This window comes from Lolium perenne, chromosome 1, assembly GCF_019359855.2.
Source record: "Lolium perenne isolate Kyuss_39 chromosome 1, Kyuss_2.0, whole genome shotgun sequence".
NCBI classification, from domain to species: Eukaryota; Viridiplantae; Streptophyta; class Magnoliopsida; order Poales; family Poaceae; genus Lolium; species Lolium perenne.
The window spans coordinates 55,590,574-55,596,934 of record NC_067244.2 but is presented as its reverse complement, the minus strand read 5'-3'; the positions used below and the strand labels follow the sequence as shown (position 1 = coordinate 55,596,934).

The 6,361-nt window shown below is 42.7% G+C and overlaps 1 long non-coding RNA gene across 1 annotated transcript; it reads right to left on the bottom strand.

Annotated features, from left to right (window-relative positions):
- Nucleotides 1–3,270: 3,270 nt before the first annotated feature.
- Nucleotides 3,271–4,631, bottom strand: LOC127292912 (uncharacterized). Its single transcript, XR_007845461.2, has 4 exons — nucleotides 4,557–4,631; nucleotides 4,348–4,458; nucleotides 4,211–4,255; nucleotides 3,271–3,511 (listed from the first exon to the last, which is right to left on the bottom strand). It is a non-coding gene; the product is annotated as an uncharacterized lncRNA (long non-coding RNA).
- Between the last annotated feature and the right edge of the window lie 1,730 nt (nucleotides 4,632–6,361).

The following is a 6,361-nucleotide window of genomic DNA, read 5'->3' as shown; positions in this document are numbered from 1 at the left end:
CCGCTTTGTCGATGTAGGGTTGAAGATCTGCCCTCTTGAGTCGTCCAAGAGAGATAGGTAGCCCCAAATACTTTATGGGGAAGGGGGTTGTGACCGCTGGGAAGTTTGCCAGAATACCATCCAGGTCGATGTCAGAGCATTGGATGGGGGCGATGGAGCTCTTTGCCACATTGGTCACCAGACCAGTAACCTCCCCGAACTGTTGAAGGATGTTGGCAAGACCGTCGAGATCGTGCACTGTGGGGGTTAAGAAGATGGCCGCATCATCGGCATATAAAGAGATTCGGGGGCCCGTCAACACTCCCGGCATAGCGTGAAGAATCCCGGAAGTCGTAGCCTCCTCTAAGATCCTTTGAAGCGGGTCAATGGCGATGTCGAACAACAGAGGCGATAAGGGGTCTCCTTGCCTGAGGCCGCGCCCATGAGGGATTTTCTTTCCAGGAACCCCGTTAAGTAAGACCCGTGAAGAAGCCGTTGAGAAGAGGGTCGTCAAAAGAGCACGCCATCTCTGGGGAAAGCCGAGACGTTGTAAGAGATCCAACATGTAGTCCCAACGTACCGAGTCAAACGCCTTGGCGATGTCCAACTTGATGAGGAGGGATGGGACTTTGTTGCGGTGAAGCTTGCGGGCGGTGTTTCTGACGTACATGAAGTTGTCATGGATAGTTCTGGACTTTATGAAAGCGCTCTGGCTGCGCGACACGATCTCATTCATCTTAGGGCTAAGACGACGGGCCATAGCTTTCGCAATGATCTTCGGGATCGCATGGATAAGACTAATAGGCCGAAAGTCCGCAATGGTATCCGCGCCATCCTTCTTAGGTAGAAGCACCAGATTGGCGGTATTGATGATGTGGAAATTGCGCGCCGAAACCTCAGAAAAGGCGTTGATGACCCTCATAAGATCGTCTTTGATAATGTCCCAACAGGAGCGAAAAAAAGCTATAGAGAAGCCGTCAGGTCCCGGGGCCTTATCCGAAGGCATTTCAAGAATGGCCTCCTTGATCTCATTCTCGGAGAAAGGGAGATCCAGGTCTTCTAAGGAATGAGACGTGAGGTTCAGGGCCTCCCAGTTGAAGTCCAGCTGGCGAGGAGGGGGTCGACCTAGGGCTTGGCAGAAATGGTCGAAGATCAGCTTGTCCTTTTCTTCGTGTGTCACAACCCAACCATCATTATGTTTGAGCCTTAGGATGTGGTTTTTGCGCTTCCTAGGGCAGCTTGGCGGATTCTAGAAGCTTGGTGCTTACGGGACCGTTCCAGGGCAGCAAGACCTTTCACCCGCCTTTTAAGGTCAGCGCGAAGGGTTCTTTCCTCAAGAGAGAGGTCTCGAGATTCTTGCGCAATGTCGAGTTGCAGAATGACATCCAAAGCCATGAGGAGCTGAAGTTTGCAATCGGAGAAGAGGCTTTTACTCCAAGATTTCAGCCCAAGCGCCGTGGTCTTTAGCTTGTGATTTATACTGTGGACCTGCTGGGTGTGTGTAGAAGGCGCCGACCAAGCAAGTTGAACAGTCTCCTTAAAACCAGGCATTTTGGTCCAGAAGGACTCAAAACGGAAGATCGGTGGTTTCCTCGGGCCGCTTTGGTTGGAGAGGAGTAGGGGGCAATGGTCCGAAAGGGAAGACGACAGGGTGTGAAGAACATGGTTTTCGAAAACCAAATCCCAACCGGCGTTACAAAAAGCCCGGTCCAAGCGCACAAGAGTTGGGGTCTCTCTTTCGTTGCTCCATGTAAAATTTCTGTTCTGAAGTTTCAACTCCTTCAATTGGCATTCAGATTTGTGACTCTGAACTGCTGGACATTCAGATTTCATTCTAAAGATCAAGCCCTCTAGACGTGGAGACGAGGATGTGTTAGTAGAGAAATCAATTATCTTTTCAGTAATTTCAGTAAGAAGTGCATACAAAGTGGCCCTCCAGTCTCAGCCGGTGCAGTGGGATTTCCCTGTATCCCTGTATCTAGTGATCTGCCAGGTGGAGAGAACCAGTGCTGGGCAAAATCTGGCGTGCTTCTGTGCCTCCGAAGGTGAAAGTGTTTGCTTGGAAATGAGCATCGAATGTGCTAGCTAATGAATGAATCCAATAAACTGCGTCGATGCATGCGAGTACCAGGACTCTGCAATGTCTGTGGCCCTTGCCAGCTGATCCAGCTCTGAAAGTGAATATAGGTGCATGGTTCTACACGGTAATTAATCAACTTCCGGAAAAAATGCTTGACAACACTCTCCTTGTTGCTTGGCTGGTGTGGCATGCACGCAATGAGGCTACCCATGACAAACCACTGCCGACAACTCAAAGTTCTCGCCGGTTCTTATGCAGCTATGTGAATGTTATGGCCCATGTTGACTTCTGGGTAATACTGTACAAGAGCAGCCAGTCGAGGCCATGTTGAAGGGGAAGTCAACAATGATAGCTGCTCCTTTTACTGGGCAGGATAGTTATCAGTAAGAAGGAGCCACCTGACAGGCCGTGGTCTCCTCCTCCTTCAGGCTGGGTTAAATTGACAGTCGACGGCTCATTCAAATCGGAAGATGGTACAACCGGTGCGGGTATGATCCTTCACAATGACACAGGGGACATTGTGTTCTCGGCATGCCGATCATTAGTGACGTGTGAAGATTCCTCGGAAGCTGAAGTTCCGGCATGTGTTGAAGGAGTAGTCAACTACCGATCATCATCGAGACACAGACTGCATTCAGTTTTTTTTTTTTTTGGAAAACCATTGAACACATTTTGTTGACCAGCAAACATAGTTACATTGTTTATGAGCTTAGACCACTACAACACAACTAACACGTAAAGACGCTAAGTTTAAAGGCTAGAGACGCGAAATTTCATCTCTACGTGGTTGTATAGTCGCTTTCATAAAGCGTCATAGGATCGTCTCCTTATGCACCGTCTCAAGTAACGGAAGGACGCTTGCTAAACGTCTCTAAATACATGAAGACGCTATCATAGCGACGCTCCAAAGCATGTCTACCTGCGTAGAGACGTTTTAATAAACACACCATGTTAGCGTCTTAATATATTTTAGAGATGATGTATTAATCTATACATCGTATGTACATCGTATACACAGGGTACTCATCTTATATACATTATGTATATACATACATATATTCATTTACTTTTGGATATAGCGTCTCAAAACTGATGTGCGCTGGCATAATTTACTTTTATTCAGAAATTCAAGTAATAAACTGAATTTTTCTTCGTATTTAGGTTCAAGTACAAGGCATGACCATTGTAACGAACGAACTCTGAAATGTATAGAGCAAACCGTAATAAATTCATTAATACTAAAAGAAATTCAAAACTGAATAGAATATTCATATCAATAATTCACAGATACATCGGGAAAGATCCTGAACAGAAAAATCATAAAAATCCTATATAACAATTATCTCTCAAAAATGACAGCAAATATCTCTCCATTGATTTATTGAGGCGGAAACAAATGCTTTGCCCTCTCCATCTTCATTCATTTCAGTCCTATTTAGCTCCAGATTTTACCTAAAATGCAAGTCACGTCCAAAGTAAGAAACTCTTTGGAAAAAGTTAGTAGAGGGTCAGATGACAAGCTCAGTTGATTAGATAAAAAAAAAAGATCCAAGACTGCTTCTGCATGACAAAGATCTACTATTCCTAGCTAAAGTTTGCACCGTTCTGCCAGAGGGATTAAATGTCTAGAAACTTATGTTGCCTTCCGTGTATTGGCGATATCTGCATAGTCATAAGATGCATTTGAAGATGTCCTATGTACACGTGTTGCCAGGTTAGCAATTCCATGCTCAACTCCTGAACTTAACCGGAGCTATCCACTCTCAACCAGCTCGATGAATCTGTTTTGACATCAGTTCTAGTCATGCTTCCAAGAGGAAGTTCCTTAGAAACCACACCGGAGTACTCAACAAGCTGGCCGATTGACTGTTGGTTTTGCTCACATGTACATGGGATGGACAACGGTACAAATAATTGCATGTTTGTCACAGAGAAGAAATAGAAGAGGCGTGATAAAATGTCAAGCAGAGGAGCAAGAAAGGTACAAGTACCTTGTCCTATTCGAAATAATTGATATAAGTAAAAGTTTTGCAAAATTACAAACGCTCAAGTATCTAGTCATAACATAGGTGGATGCAACTATTAAAACCAAATCATTGCATATTTCCCGAGTCTTCCGTTATTAAGAAAAAAGAGAAGAATGTAATATACCAGGTTATTATTTGTCTGGTTTGAGCTCGATTTCTTCTTTTTGATCTACAACACACAAAGTTTATAAATAAATAATTAAGTAAGCATTCAAAACTAACAAAGGAATATATTGCTTGTACGTATGAAAATGTACTTACACAGAACCTAGGGCAAGCAATAACATCCCCCAAAGCATCTATGACAGTTATGCACCGACATCCTAAAGATGAATTGACATAGCTCTCTTTGCCAATATTTTCAGGACATTGCTGCAATTGTGAATGAACAAACATAATCAATAATATTACTTGTAGAAAAAACAATGCAACCATACTGATTCGAAATGCAAATCCACAGTAGCATATACCTGCTTAGTAATCTCCTAACTTGGTACACAACCCTGATGTTCTTTAGCATACATTTTTTGTGTCCTTCCAACAGTTGAAGCGTAGTTCAGTTCATGCTAAACAAATAGGCGCAATGTCATAACTGAGTAAAAGCCGTGAATATGCCTTAGTGATCTTGTTTTCATGTGGCATCCCTGTTAATATATTATGGATCTTTGGTGGACCTTGTAAACCATCTTCATTGAGCTCTACATTTTCTGCATCTCGTTCTTAAAAATGATCTTTCGCAGTCATAGAGGTATACTCAACATAATATCTTTCCTAGAGAAATGAAAAAATTAGTTAGCCTTTCTATATTGTGAAATGACTCGTAATTCAGTATGCTAATTTGATTACCATCAGCTTTGGTTGCTTTAACATATGGGTTGGAAAAAAACTGAATTAACAAGTTTGTGGTTATGAAGCACCAGACATAGGAACACTTCGATTTTGATATGTTATGCATTACGTGTCAGATGCCAAACATCGATACATTAAACAGATTGGTAAACTATCAGCAAACAATTATGCTTGGATCTGTATAGGTTACGTCTAAAACAACAATAGATTTGTATACTATCAGCAAAAAAAAAAAAATTAGGTTGCAGAAGTAACTACAAGTCAGTATATTTCTTTCATTGACTAATTCATACATCTTTTTTTACTGGACTGACTTATTCCATTTTACTAGAGAGCTAAGATGAACAAAATAAACAAACACTCCTAATAGCTAGCTGCTCTTGCATTCTCGTACAACTAGTAGGTGCTATTGCTAGAGCCCGCGATTTAAGAACGAGTAATAACCAATATGCGTAGCCTCTTATCAACTGGTATTCCCATCGATACTGGTTTCACAAGGTTGTGTACTCTACAAATAAGTATGGCCTGGAAAAGAGTATATGAATAGAAAAGATGAGCAGCAGATTCTGAACAAAAAAAAGACCGAGTTTTTCTTGGTACCTGAAAGAGCGGATTGGCGTTGAGCAGGATGCTGCCTGCCTTCTGGATCAGATGGATACACGGAACCCCATACACCCAGTTACCCCACCCATCGCACACGCACACACCTGCCGCAGCACCCGCAGGCCGCATCAACCCCTACCTCTTCGCCGTTGTCCGCGACGGCAGCGGTGGCGCCGCCTTCACCGGCCGCCCTAGCTAGATTGACTTAATAGTGGAGGTCTAACATGTACACGAGATAGATTCGATAGAGCACGAAGGCGGTGGCACACGGTGGCGGATCTGATCTTTGATGAGCAGATCAAGAAAGGGGGTGGCGGCTGCAGAGATGCAGGCGAGGGTTTCCCCTTCCTCTTCTAAAGAATGATCGATGCGAGGGGGAAATTTGAGCTACGGTATATATTACGGATTTTTTTCCCTTGTAAGTACTAAACTAACCCAGTTAGCGGCAAAACGAAAAAAAAAATAAGCGGGAATATTTTTCTTAGTAGGCGGTAAAACATACAGTACAAAGTTAGAACCAATTAGGAAAAACAAAATGTTAGCGCCAAAGCAAAACAAATAAGCATTTTTCTCCGAGTGGCGATAAATTTTCAAACTAATTCTCAAGAAAATCTTTTGTATAATATGTGCCAAAATTCTCCCGTATTAGGAACCAAGTTCAAGAAAAATAATAAAAAAAAGTGTCATATGTTTTAGAGATCATCGAGGTGTATTAGACCGCTATTGTATCTCCATAAATGACATTTTCTATATCGTAACCATCCTTTATAATCAGAGAAAGCAAGTAATATACAACCGTTTATTTATGTGGTCAAAAATAGAT